The sequence below is a fragment of the Rhinolophus sinicus genome, chromosome 15 (assembly GCF_057876585.1).
Source record: "Rhinolophus sinicus isolate RSI-liver-muscle chromosome 15, RSI-T2T, whole genome shotgun sequence".
In the NCBI taxonomy this organism is placed as follows: domain Eukaryota; kingdom Metazoa; phylum Chordata; class Mammalia; order Chiroptera; family Rhinolophidae; genus Rhinolophus; species Rhinolophus sinicus.
Window position 1 is genome coordinate 31,612,732 of NC_142515.1, and position 21,502 is coordinate 31,634,233.

Consider the following 21,502-nt stretch of genomic DNA (forward strand, 5'->3'; position numbering starts at 1 on the left):
CTCTCTGGGACCTACCTGGTTGAGGCTTTGGGAACCAGGATACTCCCAGGTATAGCAGCAACAGAGTGTACAAGCAGCCACCCCTTTGGGAAAGAAGAGCTGCTTGTGCTGCTCTGGCTTTCTGCCTGGCACTGACCTGCCTTGCCCAAGCAGAGAGCAGAGCCCTTTACCGTGGAGAGGTTGGGAGGAGGGCCAGGGGCTGCCCCGGCTCCTCTCTGTTTTTGCAGTGCTGGTATTTGTTGGTGCCCAGTTACTACTGTATGAAAAACATGACGATGCCCAGGCCTTAGTCCTGCAGGTACAGCATTCGAGTGACTTTGGGCAAGTCACTTCAGGATTAGAAGAATCTAGTCTCAGTTTCCCCAAATCTCAGGTACCCTATTATTTTCTCCTCATCTTAATGTTTCTGAAATAAGATATGATTGACATTGGATGGATATATTTAATACACTAGTGTTTCTTAACTTTTCCTTTTCCTTGAAAAACTGTTATTAAGTCAGTGGGGTAACTTACAAGCTATGTCAGTTTAGGATTGTGGGAATGTGGTAATCAGTCTTTTGAGGAGTTGTTCAGAATAATGCCTGAAAGCCCACTTTGTGGATAGTAAAGTGCTATAAAATATAAAAGATCAGAAAACTGCCTGATAGCCCCTGTGTGGTTATTTCCCAGAGATGCCCAGACAGGAACTTCTTGATTTAAAAAGTGACAGTCTTCTACTCAAGATGTGAATAGTATTGGTGTTCTCATTGATAAGAATATACATTTTTAATCCCACCCTTCCCTCAATAAACTATTTTCATTTTGAATTAAAAAATAACATGGCTCTTAAACACTTGATTTTTTTTTTTTTTTTTTTTTTAATTAGGCCTTGGCAAAATGTGTTTGCCTATCACGGATTTAGTGGATTCCTGGCCCTCATTGGAAATGTGGTCAGATTGACCACAAAACCCTTATAACCTGGACAAAATGTTAATCCAAGAGAAGTGCTGCAGTTCAAATGGGAAATGACAGTGTCACAGTTCCTACAATATGCTCGGTAATATGAAGGGATTGAAAACAATTACTCAGACTGTGCTTGTCCAGGTGGAGTTCAGTTTGGAAAGACTTGAAATGGTGAAGGCTAGGCACAGAGCTAAAATTCCTCTTTCCTGCTCAATTTAGTTGATTTGCCTTAATAGCAAGTGTGAAGGAGTTTACAATCTAGTAGGAAACAAGGGAGACATTTACCTCGCCAGGGTGCTAAGCAAACAGCCAGCGGACACAAGATCACAGAGAGAATATCGATATTCCTGCAAGAAATCTTATCAGTTATTTAGAGTATCATTTACAAGGACATGGTTTGTCACAGCACTTAAACCAGGGTTTGCAAGATCAAATGTCTATGGGGGCTCAAGTGTACAGTACTTGAGTCGAGAGACAATTGAGAGGACTGGACTTTGGCCAAATCGAGGAGAACGTGTAAGGGTTTATTCTCTCACCCTTCAACAGATACTTAAAGTTCTGTCCTTGGTTTAGGGAGACATTGGTGGATAAAACCGACAAAAATCCCTGTCTTCCTGAGTTTGCGTTCGTTGTTGCCTTGAAAAATAACTAAGCCAGTTAGGTTGATCTCTAGAGTAAAATTGAACGAGTTAGCTATACTGGTCTGTTCCTGTGAATAAATCGCACAGATTTTCATTTTATTAGCTTTTAGGTCTTTTTCATGTTGCTAATATTTCTGGATAAGTGATTTCTGGGTAAGTGAGATTACAGTAATTGTAATATAAGTAGAGGTCGCTTATTTTGGCATTCTGCTTGGTCTATTGCCTTAATTTGCCAAATAACCATGATTATAAAATACTGTTGGCTCTACAAGGCAGCATCTGGTTTATTTAACTCTAGTTTTGCTGTTTAATTGAAAATAAAGCATTAGGAAAAATCCTGTCTGTCCTTGTACTAACTGTGATGACTTTCTGCAGTTAATTAATGATGGCTTAGTTCGTGGAATCCACTGGGGGTGCATGACTGCCCAGTCCGTGGATTCCATGGCCTGGGCTGCAGAGCTGTGTCTGGAGCTGGGAGCGCCCCAGGAAGCCATCCCGCAGGGAGCAGTACTCTCAGACCCAGCTTTCTGTAATGCGACTGATGAGGTCATTAGAATAACAAGCCTGGGAGCTTGGATCTGGGAAACCATGTGCCTTGTCTTTGAGCTTCTTGGGGGGATGGGGGAGAAATGGGGATAAGAAGCATTTGTGACTGCCTTTATCTTCAATTTCAACAAACGGAACTTTTCTGGGCCTACAGAATCAGGCAAAATTGATGGTTGTGGAGAGAGAAAATGCAGGCTGCTGGCCAGGAATAGAGTTCTCTGATTCTGGCTGTTCTGTTCCGTGGTCAGTGCCCTGGGTGACTCTTTTTAACAAATTAGCGGGTATTAAGGATGTGAATGTGGCCGGGATTCCCGTTTAGGGAGCCATGACCTCCTGCTGTCTCCAGCATTGTCAGGGTGCTGCCTTGAGCCAGGAGACAGTGAATCCGCCAACCCGGGGTCTCAGCATTCCCCACTTGGGGGATTTTCCACTGGGAGGACCTGAGAGTCTCCGCAGGCCACAAGCAATTACAGAAGTGGTCTTGGGTTGTCAGAATGAATCTGTGTCCCGCTGGCCTCTCCTCTGAGTCATCAGTGCCTCTATCTGCCTCTTGTTAAACAGTATGAATATTGCCCAGGGCGTCATGTTCAGTTCGTAACATTTCTAACTCTTTTTCCTCCATAGAAAGTGTGGAAGTGTACCACTACTGAGTTTGTATTTTAAATTAAGCGTTCAACGTTATATTTGATATTCATTATTAACATAGTACAGGTATTAAATAGTTAATACATATTTTAAAAGGTGAGGAAATAGGAAGTTCTCTGAAGTGTAAGATTTTTAGAATATTTGTGAATGGCCATAGTGCGTCCAGAAGAAAGATCATCAGAAATGTAGTGAAACCTGATGTGTCACGTGATCGAATCATACACCATCTTTTTGGGAGAGAAAAATCAGAGGCAACCTAACTGTCCAACAATAGAGGATTTGTAAAATCAATTACAGTATTTCATACAATCAAATACTTTGCAGCCATTAAATTGATCAGAGTACAATGAGTAACATTAATGTTATCAAATTAAGTGAAAAGAGAAAATTACAGATAGAACGATCACAGTTTTGTTTTTTAAAGTTGTGGTAACATATATGTAATGTAACATGTACCATTCTAACCATTTTGAAGAGTACAGTTCTGCAACACTACGTACTCATTCATTCACATTTTTGTACAACTATCACCACCGTCTATCTCCAGAACTTTTGTCTTCTCAAACGGAAATGCCATACCCGTTACACTATGAATCCCCCTTCTCCCTTCCCCCAGGCCCTGGCAGCCACCATTCTACCTTCTGTCTCTATGAATTTGACTACTCTAGGTACCTTATGTAAATGGAATCATATAATATTTGTCCCTTTGTGACTGGCTTATTTCACTTAGCATAATGTCTTCAAGTTTGTCCATGTTGTAATATGTGTCAGAATTTCCTTCCTTTTTCAGACTGAATAGTATTCCATTATATATATACACCACATTTTGTTTATCCATCCATCTGGACACTTGGGTTGCTTCTACCTTTTGGCTATTGTGAATAATGCTGCTATGAGCATGAATGTACAAATGTCTGTTCAAGTCCTGTCTTTCACCTCTTTTGGGCATATACACAGAAGTGGAATTGGTGGATCATATGGTAGTGCTATTTTTTATTTTTTTGAGGAGCCTCCATACTGTTTTCCATAATGGCTGCACCATTTTTCATTCCCACCAGCAATGCACAAGGGTTCCAATTTCTCTTTGCTAACACTTGGTATTTTCTATTTGCTTTTATTATTTTTATAATAGCCATTGCAATGGGTGTAAAGTCTCAGTTTTCCTTTTAAAAAGATGTATTTACTTACCCATATAATACAGAACAAAATTCTCCAAAGGATTTACTCCAAATAAAAACAGTGCTTATTGGGTGGCAGGATGTACATGATTTCTATTATTGTCTTTTGCTCTATTCTCTCTTTCCCGCCCCCCCCAGCATTAAGCATGTATAATATGTCTTACTAAAAAGGTTGGAAACTCCGAGTCAAGCTATATCAATTCAGAGGTTGAAGTTACCTCCTATTTGACCCTGGCTGTGGAACCTTCATGTGGGTCCTCATACTTGTTGATTTTGAACTTGATGCTGCCCTTGTCATGTTGCCACTCTCCACGTTGAGGCTGTCCATGAATGCTCCAGTGCTTGAGGCCCAGCTGCCATACATTCCCCTGCCCGGTGAAGTAGAACCAGGACTCCTTGGCAGTAGATTCGATTGCAGCTACTATTACAATCAGCCTGTGGCTTTTGGGTGCCTCAGACCATCTTCCTCCCCCATTTTGATATTTAGCCCAAAGAAATCTTTTTTGTTACGTTTACTCTCCAAAGTACTGGCTGGTCATCTTAGTTGATTACAAACGAAAGGGAAAGGTATTTCTTTCTATTCTGTGAAATTATATATTCTGTAATTTTCCAAAGAGTTTTAAGGCTCATCACAAGTATGTATGGCAGCCTAAAAAGCAGTCAAGATTGCATGTGTACCAATTCAGAAAGAGCTGGAAGGATTCTTTCATGAGGAAATTACTACCTTTATAAAAATAAGTGTTGTCCAGTTTACAATAATATAATCTATTCCTTTCTTTTTTTAGTTACTATATTTGATCATGTGCACGCTGAAAGGGTAGATTACAGCGTATGTTTATTTTTTAAGGATAGAATGATGAATCGGGACAGGTGATAAGGAAAGGCACAGTTGAGGGCCTCTTGACACATGATTGGGTCTTTTAATAAATTATCAGTGACCTTTTGTGGAAGTCATTTTTATGGTTTGTTTTGTTTTGACTTGATTCTGGCTGCCTCGTTTAAAGGCCAAGAATTTGAACAAAGTCAAAGAGACTGTTGGAACTGTCTGCACTTGAGCTGTTAGGACTTGTTCTGGTTTTCTGCAGCTATGAGAAAGATCTGATGACTAGCTCTGGGGCCTCCTCGCAATGGAAGGAGTTGAAGCTGAGGACAAGTTGTTATTGGAAGGCGCAAGAGTAATACCATTTCTTAATCAAATTACATGTCAGTGAGACATCACTATTACATCTCCACATTTCTTCCTTGTGCTCAGTTTTCTCACACACAGACTTCTCACAAGAGAAGCAATGGGGAACTTTGAGTTTTTGGCTTTCTGTCATCTTCCTCCCTCACTCCCAGCCTCACAGCACATAGGCTCGTCCTCCTCCACCGCCTCTTCAGACGCCTACCATCCTTTCCATTGCTGTAGTTCTTAGTGGCCCAAATTGTATGGGGACAATTGTAGACTCCACTGCAAGTACTTTTTCTCCCAGTCCCTTCTCGTTGCGACTGTGAGCTCGCTCATCTTTTCCAATTACAGTGAACGTGCCCACCCCTCCTGTCCTACCTGGCCCCAAGGGCTTTTTCAGGTCACTGCCTATGACTCACCTGTTTGTGTCTCTTCATTCTTTAGGCATATCTACAAATCCACAGGCTGTGGGCACTTAGTGGACTTTCCCTGCTCTCTCTGCCCCCATGGTGTGAACTCCCTTCATGATTCATCCACTCCATCACTCTGCATCCTCACACACAGGAGGCAAAAAGCTATTAAGGGAGGTCCTTCACCGTTGAATGGCATTTTACAGGGAACTTTCATAAGTGTAAGTGGGGTTGGGATAGCAACTATGGACTAGATAGCATTCCATTAATAGTGCATTCTCTTCATTTGCAAGTCACTACCTTATTTTGAAATCTTTTCAAATAAAATAAAGCTAAAATACAATAATGAGGTGAATCAAGAACCTACCACTTTGGGATGGCATATTTCATGTCAAAGGAAAGTAACGTAAAGAAAAGGTAGAAGCCGGTTATGTGAGAAATAAGTCGTTTGATATATTTATAATTTAGTAAGAGAGTGTTGTATAACAAAGAGAGTGTTGCCTCGTCCTCTTTAATGCCTCTTGCTTTGAACAACACGCGGCTGCTTGTGAGAAAATTCACTGGACTGAATTAAGTGCTTGTCTGTTTTGACAGGGTACTTATTACCAAATAGGAACTGCTGACCCTGACCTCAGATTGTAGTTTTGATTGTGGATAGCGCACGTTTCCTACAAGCTTTGCCCAGTACTCTTGCTCCTCATGTTTTCAATCTTTGATAAAGACATAAGAGAAAGCCGACTGCTGGCTTCTTTGGACAGATGGAGTCCTAGTTGATAGGGAGTTGGGGAATTCCTGATCCTCTGCTGAATTAATAATTATAAGCGTCGTGTTGGCCTCAGTCTGTGGCAACCAATCTGATTTGGCAGCTGGAAAACTTAACTGCACGCTCCTGATGGAAGGGGTATTGACTTTATTGATGCTTGGCAAATGTACAGCCAAGTTGACTGATGTTTATTTGCTTCTCTGATCCCAAGGGCTCGAGGCACTTGAGATATTTTTGATGGCTTTCCAGTGCATTGCTCTGAAATGCTGCAAACTCCTGAGCGTGCTGTTGAATTCTTCTCAGGAGCAGTGCCGGTCATCTGGTGAATGCATGCGGGACCTAGCTCTCAGTGGTACCAGGAATATTTCTGTGTCCCTCTTGGCTGAATTCCAGCATGAAATGGTGGTTGTACAGGCTGTGTGCTCCCTATGCTGCTCTGACTGAGGCAGGGCTTTCAAGTGGTTGTGACTCTGGGCGGTACAAGTAGCTAACCTACATAACTGAAATGAAAAGCAACCCATTAATCAAATGGTCTTCCATTCATGAGGCAATTAATTTTTCAATTTCAACTGATATTTATTGGGGGCTGGCTATGTGCTAGGCATGTAGGTGATGCTAGGAATCCAGTAGTTAATAAGATAGGTGAGATTCCCTCCCTCATGGAGCTTTGTAGTGAAGACAATGAACAAATAATAAATGAGACAACTTCAAATAGTGATAAATGTGCTACGAAGAAAATGAACCAGCCTAATTTAATAGAGAGTCACTAGAGGTTAGGGGGATAGGGGACATCATAAATTATGATGGTGGAGAAGGGCTCTCTTAGAGTGCCACATTTAACTTGAGGTCTGAATGACAAGAAGGAGCCAACTGTATGAAGACAGTGAAGACAGCATTCCAGGCTGGAAGAGCAAGTGCAACAGCCCTGAGGCAGAAATGAGGTTGGCATGTTTAGAGAACAGAAAGAAGGCTTGAGAAGCTGCTTCACCATGACTGAGGGGAAGAATGGTAAGAGGTTGGTGTTTTGAAGATTTGAAGAGGGTCAGATCTTTCAAGGCCTTGTGTGTTATAAAGGAAGTTAGGTGATATTCTCAAGGCAATGCGGAAACCCTTGGAGAGTTGGACGCAGGGGAGTGATGTGGTCCAATCAATAGTGCTGCCATCTGCCCAACTTTATAGCCCAATCGAAAAGCCCCACCAAAATGTGTCGCTATGCCTGCTGTAAGAATGCTATTGAAGATGTTAGTCTTACACCCCAGTGTTCCCTCTGAGAAACTGAGGAGGTAGGTAGCAGTTAAAAATTACTGTCTGAATTCCAGCCTCAACTGGAATTCACAGAGACTCTGGAACCAGCCCTCCAGGCAGGGTTTAAATACCTGTGTGACATTCAGTGAGTCATTCACTTCTGTGTGCCTCCATTCCCCCATCTGCAAAATGGTGCTAATAGTTTTTAGCCCTCCCTTGCATCATTATTGAGAAGATTTAATGAATGGTATCCAGGCATAAGGTAAGCACTATCTAAGTGTTCATTATTATCATTGTTAGGAAAAATTGTCTGGCTTTAGTCTAATTGGTTTGTCTTTACCTTATGAACATTACAAATTATGTAATTAGCTGGGTTACCTTTTATAGTCTATGTGGTAGAAATATTAAGGCCAAATTTTGTGGACACCCTCCCCCCCACCCCCTGTACAAAGTGTATTGATTTTATCTGTGTTAATATCCTCCCTAGTTCCATTTTATAGCTTTGCCTTAGTCTTTTCTTTTTAAATCTTCTAAAACATAATGTTCCAGGTTTTTGTGGATATTTTAAATATTATATATGCTTGATAAAAATGAGGTAGACCATACGCAGTTTTTCAACTTGATTCATTCACATAACTGTATACCTGGAACAACTTTCCTTGTTAGTAATTATACATCAGCCAATCGTATATAAATGAGAGTCCATAGCAAATGTAATTAATTTCAATCAATTGAACTAGAAATGTTACTATCTTTATTTTGACTATTTATAATGGTAATACTTGTTTCTTGTTAAACTGTCAAATAGTACAAAAGTAGATAACGTAAAAATGGTATCTACTTCTAACTTTGTGTAGTCTGTGTGCCCTTATAATATACAATTTTGAGGAAATAAATACATGCTCTTAAAGAAATTCCTTCCCTCCCGAGCGCACAAAGTCTGAGGACTTCCTGGAAATTCAGTGCTACAGCTCCCTGCCACTCAGCTGCAACCATAAATGGAATTTACTTTCTGTTCAACCAGTAACGGGGGATTATAAGCTTAGAGCCATGAGAGACCCTTGGAAAAGTTGTGGTTTTTTCCAGCTCTCTGATGCATCTGAATGCCTGGGCTCCATGCAGGTGGGCCAGGTTCTGTGTCAAAGCATTGTTTGATGGCTTCTATGACTAGGCTGCTCTGAGCATTAGGAACGAAGATGTTGAGAAGTTGGGCAACTGTCATCATTCTAGGGTTGTGTAGCAAAGGACCCACTCGGCCCTGTTCTCATCTTACTTCTGGTTCAACTTACTGTGAGACCTCTGTGAGTCATTTGCTGAAGGTCTAGAACTATATCAGGGGCCAGTAAGGTATAAGCGTAGAGGCCAAGTATTGTTGTTAGGCAGGATTGGGTTGTCAGAATCTCCAAAATTTTTAAAGCAAAGCAGTAAATCTGGATTTTTATGAAAAATTATCTGGTTCTTAAATATTGGAAACTGGCTCTAATTTAAAAAAAAATCACCATGAGAGGCAAAGAAAACATTGGTAAGCTATATTTGGCCCATCGATGCCAGCTGACCATTCACTTATAACCTAGTTAATTCCTAGCATCTCCTCTAGCACTCTATAAATCTGTGGTTCTTATTTATCTTCTACATGTGCTTTGATGCAGTTTTATACTAATGGACAGGCTTCCCTCCCAGAAGCCAAACTCCAGAAGGACTGGGGAAGGAGTGGGGTAAGAGAGTAGGCCCACCTGGGATATTCCTGTGCCCAGTGGCATAGAGAATGTGGATAGTTAGGGCAAGGAACCTTTATGTGGGTTTCTCTGTGCAGCTGTGAACACAGGTTTCTTAAGAGAATGACTCATTCTCTTGTTAAGTTGGAAAGGAGAGAAGTAAAACGTGCTCCTCTAACTTTTCTTAGCCCTGAGGACTGTGTGTTCATCATTAAAGACATAAGAATAAATCAGAAACATTCTTTAATGTTGGGGAGTGGGGGGATGCAAATAATAGTTAGATTTTATCATTTTTGTTTTAGAACACTTTTTTTCCCTTTGAATTGGATTGATTATAACCCCTAGTTTCTGGTACACTATCAAAATGGGCCTAAGCACCGTCTTTCTTTTATTGTATTTTGTTATTTATTTATTTTTTATGATGTTACTTTGTTTGTTTACCCATCCTCAATCCCACTCTTCTTCCTGTGGGTACATTTTTTTTCTTCAAATATCTAATAGCACCAATCAGGTTAAATACAGTTTCTAAATTCCTTGCTGCTGGCATAGTAAATGTTTAAAGCACTAAGAAAATTTTTGCTCTGAACTAATTATATCCCCTTTCTTTTAACAAAGTTTGTCAGTCTTTCGGTTCCTTTCCATCATTGTTGCCAGCTACCCTCACTTTACACAGTTGGTTCAGCCGAAGAGCTCTCCTATGACCCTTTATGAAGGTGGAGAGTGGAACATTTCATATAGTAGTTCTGTGAAAGCACGTGAGGGGGCTCGGCCCTCCTGGTCCCAGAAGTTTGCTTATTGATGTGCTAACTTGGCTGCAGTGATAATCCATGTTCTGGAGAATGCAGAGGACCAAGAGTTAAAAATACCAGAGGGGCTATCAGCATTTTCAGAATGTTTGCTCTTTTTTCTTTTCTTTCTTCTATGTGACTCCCACCCAGATTAAGAAATAGCACATTGCCAATATTTTAGAAGACACCCCCTGCCCCCTTTCTGTGTGCCTCTCTCTGATCACATTTCCCTCCCCTCCACTAAGTAACCACTATCTTTTGTGGACTTCACTTCTTTGTTTTTCTTTATACATTTACCATTTGTGTGTACATCCCTAATTGATACAGTTTGAACTGTTTATGAAACTTATGAGGATGAACCACTAACTGTTCATGTAATTTTGGGGCTTGTTTCTTTCACTCATTCTCTGGTTGTGAGATTCATGTGGACGCATGTAGCTGCTGTTCTTTCAGTTTCATTGCTACATGCTATTCCTCTGTTCAAATTACTCCGTAATACTGATAGACATTTGGGCTTTTCCAGTTGGGAGTTTTTACAAAGGATGCCTGCATAAACACTCTCATATGGGCACTCTGGTGCATATGTGTATGCAGTTCTGTCGGTATATACTTAGGAGAGGTCACGTGGAATGCCTATCTTTTAGTAGGCAATACCAAGTGGTTTTCCAAAATAATTGTACCAATTTACACTTCCACCCATAGTATCGGAGGGTTCCCATTTCTCTGCATCCTTGCCAACACTGGGTGTAGCTAATCTTATAAAACTTTGTACCAATCTGGTGTGTGCATAGTGGTATCTGTGTGTGTGTGTGTGTGTGTGTGTGTGTGTGTGTGTGTGTGTTTAATTAATAGTCTTTATTGCTTAGAGCAGTTTTATGTTTACAAAAAAAATTGAAAAGAAAGTACAGAGTTTCCATATACTCTTTCTCCAGCCCTCCCTTTTGGGATATTTCTTCAACTTTATCATCCAATCCTTCTATTAAATTTCAAATTTCCACTATCATATTTTAAAAATAGTTTTATTCTTTAATTTCATGAACTACACACTAACGTAAATGTATCTTGATAATTTTTTGTTTCATTTTTTAAATTGAAGTTTATTGTGATGACAATTGTTAGTAAAGTTACATATATTTCAGGTGTACGATTCTGTATTACATCATCTATAAATCCCATTGTGTGTTCACCACCCAGAGACAGTTCTCCTTCCATCACCATGTATTTGATCCCCTTTACCCTCATCTCCCACCCCCCACCCCCCTTACCCTCTGGTAACCACTAACCTATTGTCTGTGTCTATGAGTTTTTGTTTCTCATTTGTTTGTCTTGTTCTTTTGTTGTTTTTGGTTCATTTTTTTAAGCTAAAGTTCCACTCCAACTTTTCTTCAGTGCTCATTGTGAGACTTTGAACTTTTGTTTATTTATTTTTAAGATTTTCATTAAAATGTAGCTAATATACAGTATTATATTCATTTCAGGGGTACACCGTAGTTATTCAACGTTTATATACCTAAAGAAGTGATCACCATGATAAGTCCTGCAACCATCTGACACCGTACCACGCTATCACAATATTACGGACTATATTCCCTAAGCTGTACATTACATCCCCAATGACTTATTTGTTTTATACCTGGAAATTTGGACCTCTTATTCCCCTTCACCTTTACCCCCTTTTTTTCCACTATCATGTTTTTAATTCCAAGAGTTCTTTGTTAGTTCCTAAATGTTTCTTTTATAGCCTCTTTTCCTTGTTTCGTTTATACACTGTCTTTTCTTTAGCTCTCTGAAGATATTAACTATAGTTTTTTAAAGAAAGTTGTTTCCTGTCCTTGTCCTTTTCTTTCATACCCTGAATTGTCATTGCCCTTGTTTCCTCTGAGTTCATTCCCTGCCCTCCCCTTCCTGAATCCCCCACCCCAACTTTTATATTAGAGGCTTTCAATTACCTGTTGGTCTTTGGCTGTCTAATAATTTAAGAACAAAATACGAAAAAGCTGATTAGTTGGAAGAATTTGTGTATTGGCAAGCTGCACTGTGAATGAGCAGCTCTGGAGGCAGCAGTTTTGTTGGATGTCGCTCTGGCATCTCACAAGTGTTAGTACCTTTTCTCTCAGTTTGATAACTTTCTCCAAAAATATATCTCAGTCTTTTGCCCGGAAGTTAGAAGCTTGGCTGGTAGTTCTGGGAGTCAGATGGGGCCAGGGTTTTGGGACAGGGTTTCACCATTCAGCATGATTTTCATTTAATCCCCTTAGGTTCCCATGGTGTGTCTCCTTCCCCTTCTGTCCCTAGCTGTATCTGCTGTCTCTAATAACATTGTGTATAGCGTTTCCACAGAGTAAATACCAGTTTTTTCCACAGAGGGGAAGAACTTTGAAAGACTATCCACCAATTCTCCTATTTTTAACACCATCCCACACTTGCTGCCTTTAGAAGTCCTCCATTCTTCCATTGCCAAGTCTTTCGTTGATTCTGCCATTGGCTTATTTCCTGTTGTGTTCCTTCCCTATTGGGTTAGGTTTCAGTGCCCTCTGTGTTGCTAAGCTGTAAACCACCTGTTCACTTCCCAGCTTCCAATACTTGGTTCGTATCTTTTATTTGCTGTCATCCTCTCTCCTTTTCTCTTTATCTTTGTGGCTTATTTCTTCTTTATTCCTTTTAGGAAAGAACAGAGATAAACATGTGAGTTCAATTTGCTATATTCAATTAGAAGCTGAATGTACCACAATTTATCCATCTGATTCCCTGCTAATGGAAACTTATTCCAATGTGTTTGCAGTTATAAATAATGTTAATGCACCCTTATACAAACATATCTGAGCATTTGGGGGAGTGTTACTATATGACAAATTCCTAAATGTAGAAGCATTGGGTCAGAAGTTCATTTAAACTTTTGATAGACACTGCCAAATATCACTAAAAAAAAAAAAGAACCAATTAATATTTCTATCAACAATGTGAGATAGAACATATGTTTTTATTCATGAACTAGCTACGTGTCCGCTTTGATCCTTGACTAATGGATTTCTTTGTTGGATTTACAACACATGCTCTATTTAATAATCTTGGCAGACTTGTATGTTAGAAAATGAAAAAACTCAATATTAAACATTCCTGTATTGCCATTCTTCAAGAAAAAGAAAAAAGTAGTCTGTGAGTGATTAAATTAGTTTACCAATAGGAATGGAGCCAATATTATTACTTGGATTTTCTTCATTTCTGCTTTGTGCATGTCACTCACAATCCTTCAATTTCACGGGCTTCTGGAGGTTTTAGCATCAGAGGAACTGATGATTAATTTGGTATAGTCTGTTTTGACAGAATCACTTTAGTGAGAACCTTTCACTTGTCTGGTTTATGTTACAAACGTATTCTCCTGATCCTCCTGCTTCTGACATGGCTGCTGGCTGATCTGATTATTTGACTTTGTGCAAAAAGAGATAAAGATGCATTTGTTTAGGCCTATAAAACACTTGTAATATAAGTGGGTAGAAAAGAGAGCCAAGCTGAGGAATTAGGAAGAGCCACTGATGAGGAATTTCACAGCTTGCAGTTGGCGTCCTGGCTCAGCCTTATTACTACTTGATCTTAGAAAATCATAGAAGCACTGAAGCATATTAATAAGACAAGAATAGCAGTACTTTAGGAAACTAGTCAGGATTTTTGGGTTCAAGTGACAAATCAAACTCAATGTGACTAAAAGCAAAAAACTAACTCATTTATTACTTAACAGAGAACCCCAGGGTGGAATTTAGATATAGCTGAATTCAGATGCTTACACAATTTCAGAAATATGTATTTCTCTATACCTCTTCCTCCTCTTTCCTGAGTTGATGTCAGTTTAGTTGGGGTCTCTGCAAGTGGAGATAAAAATGGCCACCAGCAGCTGTATGCATCCATTCTATGACTTGGGAACTTCTACCCAATTGTTCCAGCAAATTTCCCAGGGCTGACTCTTTTTGGTCTAGTTTGGTTCATAAGTCTTTGAATGAGTTGTTGTGTCTCTAATGGCCAGGCCTCTCCAGAAGCATGCAGGTTCCCAAGGCACATGAACTGAGAATGGGTAAGATGCTCAAAGGAAAGCTGAGATGCTGTTGCACACAGGAAAGGGCATGAATACTGGGAAGAAAAAAACAAATGACCATCACCCTTTTCTGTTTTCCTCACTAGAGGGTCTGAGGCTTAAGTACAGTACTATTTGTGAACAGAAACCCCATAGTGCTATACAACACATCTACGTGGCCCTTTTGATTTCATTTTTATGGATATCCAACTATGAGTAAGTAGTACAGACTCACCAAATAAATTATTTATAGTTAACTTTTGTTAAGTTCTTTTCGGGATAGATGGGTTGTCTCCATTCTTGTCCTAAACTGCTCTGTCTCAAGCCATGTAAGATAAAGGATAACTTCAAGAGAAGATCAATGATAACCTTTAGTGGCTAATCCATATACATTTATCATCATCTTTATAGAGTCTTGTTTAAAAGGCCTTGATCAATGAAGTAATAATCATGATAGATTATTCTGTCTTGGTACATAATTTTTATGGTCAATTAAGATGCACACAGCTTTAAAACACTGAGATTGGTCTTTTGTTTGTTTGTAAGCATGACACCATAAACAAAAGAAGCCAGTGGGAGGTCGTAGATATCATGTTAGCCCCAAAGTGAGACAGCATCTTCCAGATATTCCCTCTTTCTCTTGATAACTTATTTGATATTATCCATGAATTGATCTAAACTTCTCTTGATTGGTATTGCCTCTAGAGATGAGTTCCACGAACTTTTTATAGATCCCATGGCTATGTTATACTTCCTTAGGTATATGTGGTAATATGGTATGTTGAACAAACATCACTTGCAGAATGTAATATAACCGCAACTTTATTTTTCATCTCTTATTTTCCCTTTAAAACTTGTTTAGTGGGAATAGCCTTCCTCTATCTTTAGATGAAAACTTAGACCGGCCTCTTGGCTTTCTGTTCATTGTTGGGTAACAGACAGTTCTATGGTCACTTCAAGTTACGAACACAGTCTCAATTCAGAAATTAGAATATCTAAACCAAGCAAAGAATAAAAAGTTAGAATTTAACTTTATGCCAATTCTTACTTCCAAGTAAGGCCCCTACAAAGTTGGCTGTTTGTAGTGAAAGAAGGAGGCATGATCCTTCACTCTTTTCCAGCCTAATGTTTCTTATTTCCTAGCTTGCTATATTGTTGTTGTTATTATTATTATTATTATTATTATTATTATTATTATTATTTAACTCCTCTAGCTCCTGGCTCAGTAGGAAAGGGGATCAGGAGAAAAAGGCACGATCTTACTTGGTATGTACACAGGTGTGCAATTTTGACAATCAAATTGGGCAGTACTATTGGGGTCAAAATAGTGTGTGTTTATATAATGGTGGGCCTGATTTCCTTACGTAAATGACCTGACTTTGAAAACAATATTAAGAGTAATTTCAAAATGTTTTTTTTTTCCAAAATGATAATGTCATTATCATATGCCCACATTTTCTAGAAATTATTATTTAAAAGTAAAAATGTCCAATCTCCCTTTCTTTCTTCACGAAAGACCCCTTCCATGAGGCCATATAGTAACTAGCACTGACAGGGATGTAAGCCACTCCCTAGTCACTTTCCTGACATGTCAGTTCTCGTTTTGACTCTTGTCACATCAAACCTTCTACTTATCCTGATATGGTGCAGAAGAATCTCAACCAGATCTTGGTATCTCTGTGTATAGCTTATATTAGTTCACTATGAGCTCTCTGCATCTTAGGCCATATCCTTCCTCCTGACTTCTTTTACAAGAAGGAGGTGGTTCTTTGGGAATCCTCTAAACTGCTCAGAAAAGGGACATTCATAGCTTTCTAAGGCATCCTTTGTGGGGGGAACTGTCACTATTGTCAGTTTGTTGCTACTGCTGCTATTCCAGGCATAGGCATTGCAGTGACCCAACTAATTAAAGAAAGTTTATTGTTAAAGCTTCACTGAACCTCTCCCACAGCCTATCAATTTGAGGGTATGGGGGTTTGGCTCCCAAACCTTTATTAACACTTCTACAAGGCATGGAATTAATTGGGAAAGGAAACTGAAATTCTGCTATACAAAATTACGGTACCATGATGCCAAGTTTCACTGACAAAGAGCAAGTACTCAGGTCCTGTTCTGAAGGACTATAATGTATGTGATTCCCTGAGTGCAATGCCTGGCTCACAGAGAAATGCTCAAAAAATAGTAGGTGCTGTTATGATGATGATATTGACCTTTAGAATTAAAATGTTGAGTTGTCTTTTTGCCACACCATTTTGGTCACATTTCCTCTAAACGCCGAATTAGTTGGTCAGATGTTATTTCTGCTTCGAGAAGCCTTGTTGCCTTTCCCCAGGACGGCTTTGCTTGTTCAGAGGAATGTGACCCTTTGTACAGATCCCACCGAGCCCATAGCCTCCTTCCCTGCCAGCTGTGGGAGGGATTCACTGTGGCATCCATTAGCCTTTTGAGGCACTGCCCACTGGCAGTTATAGGGTTATACATTTCACGCCAGAGTTCCAAATTTCATTCTGGAGTGTCTTTTGACCTGCAAGGGTCAATTCAATACCAGGAACCCACCCATATCTCTTCTGGAACACTGTGTATCTACTATTTTCTGATCTAGGACTGTTGCCCTGCCAACTATAAAAACAACTTTTCCTCAAAGAGTCACACTATCCATATTAGAAAACAAAGGAGAGAAAAAGAAAATATATGGAGGAGGCCCATGTCCCCATAATATTCATTTCCTTTTCTCTGTTTGTATACTTATTTCTGTTACATGTCACAGCCATATGTATATGGCTGTCTTGTTTCAAATTTTCTTCCCCAAAAGGAATTAATGATGCTTTTATGAATCCTAAATTTCCTTTGACTGAGGTGGGGGAAAGTCCATTTCTTAGTGTTTGTGGACTGTCTTTCTTTCTTTTTTTTTAAAATAAATAAACCACATGGGGCTTTTATATACAACCCCCCTTCTCCTCAGTGCCTGGCAGTGAGCTCGCTGCCTTCCAACCCTACAAAACACACTTCTTCTTCCCCAGAGCATAGAAGGGGGAACCGAGGAGCTTATTGATTAAAAATGATTTGGGCTGATTGCCATGAATGCTAGAGATTTCCACCTCTGCTTTGGTTGATGTCACATCTTGGGAAAATGCTGCTCGTTGAGTGTATCTAATCATGGGTTTTAACTGATGGGGCAATGTTTCCACTGAGTAGCGATGGCTTGCCAGGGGAGTATATATTGCCAAAGGTACTCTTCTTCTCCTGTGCATTCGAATGAGGAATTAGGTTTAGAACCATCACAGATATGCAAGCCTGTATCGCAATTGTATATTCTGATGCATCTCTCAAAACTATTTCCACTTAGATTAATTTCTTTAATTTTCCCAGCATGCACCTGCTGATCTCGTCAGACCACTCTCCTTCCTGCCGGGAAACACACCAGGCTTTTTGCTGCTGCTTTGCCCTGACTCATGTTTTTCCTTTCACCTGCTTCGTTCTTTATTTTTCCCTCTATGTTTCTGCACATGCCTTCTCAACCTCTGTGCCTCTACATACACCATTTCCTCTAGCAGAAATGCTCTTCCTGCCATCCAGAGTTGCTCTCCTCCTGGAACCTGTCTCAGGTATCTTTGGTTGCAGGTAACATAAACTCATTAAACTGGTGTAAGAACAAGGGGAACTTTCGTGGAATGCTACATGGACAGGAAGAACGTGGGCCAAAAGTACCTTAGGTGGACCTGGGGCAGGAAGAGCCATTAGGCTTTCTGAGCAGCTGGAATAAGGACCTGGGAAGCCATTAGAAACAAAGCAATTAATTTCTCCATCTCACCCTCACTATGTGCCACATAGTTGCTTGCTCTGAGTCTGTATCAGGGTTTCTTAACCTCATCACAATTGATATTTGGGGACAGAAAATTCCTTTTGTTCCAGGTCTGTCCTGTACACTGTAGAATGATTAGCAGCATCCCTGATGTTTGCCCACTAGATTAAAAAACCCAACCCCCCCCCCAAAAAAAAACACCACCCTGGTTGTGACAACAAAATATCTCTCTGGATGTTACCCAATGTCCCCCAGAGCCAAATTACCCCTGGTTGAGAAGCACTGGTCTACAGGGAAGTGCTTCCTTGCTGTCCTGGTTCTCTGGCCTCTGTACACATACATGCAGTGAAAAGCTCCCCAGCCCTGGCTCATAGCACCTTCCAGCTCCAGCCTGACTCGATTGCTCCATTTCCCAATTCCCAGATCCAAAGACATAGCATCACAGAGATTGGTTCAGCCACTGGATTGGGTCCTTGGGATCAGGTGTGGACTCCTGGTCCGATGAGCCAAGCCAGGGAGGTGCAGCTCCTGTACCCCAGTAACGTGGCAGCCCGTCCCCTGCCCCACGGTTACCTCCAGTCATTCTGTGGAGCTGAATTCCATTGGAACTGCATTTCTGTGTGCTCCATAAAGTACCTAATATTCCCAACTTTAACTGGATAAAATTTCTAAAAAATATTTTATAAAAGCATTGTCTTCTTAAACATGGAACACTGAACATTATTGAGCAAAAATGAACCATATGTAACTTGTGGAGATGGTACAGTACAGTGGTTAAGATCAGTCTTTGAAGCCAGACTATCTGGGTTCACTTTCAACTGTGCCACATGCCAGGCGTGCCTTGGACATACCGTATGATCTCTTTTTGTCTCAGTTTCCTCATGTAGAGAATGGCAGTAATAATAATAATATTACAACAATAATAGCTAATACTTGAGTATCACTAGCGCATGTGCCAGGCACTGTTCTAAGTGTGTTAGTTAAATTAACTTACTAATTCTCACACCAACTGTGAGTTGAAACTTTTTCAGAAAGTCTTAGGATGAGGTGTTTTTATTATGGTATGTGGAGCATATATTTGTAACCCTCCAGCAGGGTCTGGGGGAGCATCCTGTAATCAACCAGCCACAAATAATTCTGCAATAAAACATAAGAATATTGCACTAATAGAAATAAAAGCTGTTTCTTGCCACAAAATGAGTACACTACCAATATATGGTAATGTTTGGGTTTTCAGAGCTTTTTGGAATTGTACATTTGTATGTGTATCTCCATGTTGTAGATGAGAAAACCGAAGTTCAAAGAGACTTAGTAACTTGACCAAGGTTGCAGAGCTAAAAGTGCAGAGGCTGAGATTTGAACTCAGGCAATTTGATGCCAAAGGACTGTCACTTGACTTCACACATCAGAGGGCTGTTTGTGAGCATTAAATGAGTTAACAAGTGTAAAAACACTAAGCAGGGTACAGCACATATGAATGCTATTTAAGCATTAATTGTTGTGATTTCTTCTTCATGCTACGGGGTCATTGAGATGTATTATCGTAATGATCAACAATGCAGTGATGCATTCAGGGTCCATTAAAGCAGGGCTTCCCAACCTCTCTCACAGAGACAGAGCTCAGAAATCATCATCTTTCTATGTCACGTTGTGGGAACCATGAGGCTGTTCCTGGCCTTGGTGACTGCCCTGGGCTCTGGCTACCCGAGACTCTGCCCATCTGCCTTGTGAGCTGAGGGATTCTATTATGGACTAGATGTCTGTGTCCCTCTCAAATTTATATGTTGAAGTCCTAACCCCCCAGTGTGGCTGTATTTGGAGATGGGGGTATCTAAGGAAGTAACTGAGGTTAAATGAAGTCATAAAGGTGGGGACCTGATCTGATAGGATTAATGTCCTTATAAGAAGAGACACCAGAGAGCTCCTTCTCTCTCTCCTTCGCTGCCTCTACCCTTAAGTGCACACATGGCAGAAAGGTCACATAAGGTTATAGTGAGAAGGTGGCCATCTACAAGCCAGGAAGAAAGCTCTTACCGGAAATAGAAATTGTTGGCACCTTGATCATGGGCTCTAGTCTCCAGAATTGTGAGAAATAAATGTCTGTTGTTTAAGCTACCCAGTCAGTGGTATTTTGTTATGCAGCCTGAGCTGACTAATGCAAATCCATATCAGACTTGTAGCCTGTTCAGCAGTTGAGAAGCTTCGTATTATGACATGTTGATGTGTTTCCTTCCAAAATGATTCCACGCTGTTGAATTTTGGGGGTCTTTTTGTCTTTTCTTTTTTCTTTCTGTTTCTTATTGGTCTATTCCTTTGCTGTTAGATTCTCAACAATGATCTCACACTGGGTTACAGATTTGCCTGTGATACTTTCCCCTACACTGTGATTACAGTTTTTCATTGGATGAACTTAAAGCCCATAAAATCAAACTTGTAGAATACACAGTAAAAATACATTGACTGCATTGGCTGTTGGAATGCTCCTCAGAATAAAATGTCTTAACTTTGTAGTATAGATGTGAGCTATTCATCAGCCCTGTGTTTTTTTTCCTGTTTCTTTATTTGTTTTGTTTTGTTTTGTTTTACTGTGTTCTTAATTGGTTGTGTTCTTAAGAAATAAGAAACCAAATAAATTACATTTGTATTATTTGACACTCTATTCTAGGTGAGGAATATGGGTTAAAGACAAGTACAGACAAAACTATAATTTTCAATCTTATAGATGACTAATTACTTTGTAGAAATTAATTTTTTTCTATGTCCAGCCTCATTTAGAAATTCTAAAACTATTCAGTATAACAACTCAAGCCTTTGTTTTTATCCTGAAACTATTAAGTAACTCATTCTTTTCTCAGCCCCCAGCAAAGACAATTCTGTCGTTATCAGCATTCTCTCAAGAAGTTTTTTCAAAGAAAAGAGAATGACATCCTCATGTGAGCCTAAAATGCCATGAAAAAGAACATTGCATTCTCATTCTGTGTAGTGCAGTTATCCTAAGGTGGACTTTTTCATTCCATGTTATTACTCATGAAATATTGCATCACTTTGTAAGAGGAAAACAAGTTTGAAAATTATACCGAGAGACCATGCTGGAATAAATCCCTTTATTTCTAACATTCACATATATTTTTTAAAAAGAACAAAAATCTATACTCTGTCCATTGTAGTCCTTCCTTAGACAACTTAAAATATGAATGTAAAGTTTCTATGTCCACAAATAGATTTCAGACTGTTGGAAAAAAAGAAATGAGGGGTATCCTTTAATTCACATATGAGAGTGGTCCCAAAGCAAAGCCATCTCAAGTATTACTGGGAGGGTAAAATCTTGACAAGTTTGAATAAAATGGACAAACATAAATATGATGAATATATAAAATGGCAAATGTCAACTCTACCAAATATATTTTAAAAATCATGTGAATCAATGTTAAATGGAAAAAATAAAACAGCAAGTACACATTTATTTACAACTATTTAAAAGTGGTTCTGTTGTTTTTTGTTAGAAGGGTATAAGAGTATTAAGTCAGAAAATACATGAAAGGGTCATTATTTTACTTTCCTCACACAACCATTTCCTACTTTTGTGCATTTAT

At 39.6% G+C, this 21,502-nt stretch overlaps 1 protein-coding gene across 7 annotated transcripts in view; it reads left to right on the top strand.

Annotated features, from left to right (window-relative positions):
- The window catches only part of SLC16A12 (solute carrier family 16 member 12), a 185,119-nt gene that overhangs the window by 30,892 nt on the left and 132,725 nt on the right, over positions 1–21,502 (top strand). The window contains exon 2 of one of the 7 annotated variants that reach the window (XM_088791966.1): positions 15,322–15,373. The exons of the other annotated variants lie outside the window; for them this stretch is intronic. The gene's annotated coding sequence lies outside the window, so the exon portion shown is untranslated. The remainder of the gene's footprint in view (positions 1–15,321; positions 15,374–21,502) is intronic. 7 annotated transcript variants of the gene reach the window in all.